The sequence below is a fragment of the Bison bison genome, unplaced genomic scaffold (assembly GCF_000754665.1).
Source record: "Bison bison bison isolate TAMUID 2011002044 unplaced genomic scaffold, Bison_UMD1.0 scf7180017864183, whole genome shotgun sequence".
In the NCBI taxonomy this organism is placed as follows: Eukaryota; Metazoa; Chordata; class Mammalia; order Artiodactyla; family Bovidae; genus Bison; species Bison bison.
Window position 1 is genome coordinate 2,279,521 of NW_011494755.1, and position 393 is coordinate 2,279,913.

Genomic DNA, 393 nt, shown 5'->3' on the forward strand with positions numbered 1-393 from the left:
ATTTGCCATGAAGTGATAGGACCAGATGCCATGATCTAGTTTTCTGAATGCTGAGCTTTAAGCCAACTTTTCACTCTCCTCTTTCACTTTCATCAAGAGGCTTTTTAGTTCCTTTCTGCCATAAGGGTGGTGTCATCTGCATATCTGAGGTTATTGATATTTCTCCTGGCAATCTTGATAGCAGCTTGTGCTTCCTTCAGCCCAGCGTTTCTCATGATGTACTCTGCATGTAAGTTAAATAAGCAGGGTGACAATATACAACTTTGACGTATTCCTTCTCCTATTTGGAACCAGTCTGTTGTTCATGTCCAGTTCTAACTGTTGCTTCCTGACCTGCATACAGGTGTCTCAAGAGGCAGGTCAGGTGATCTGGTATTCCCATCTCTTTCAGGG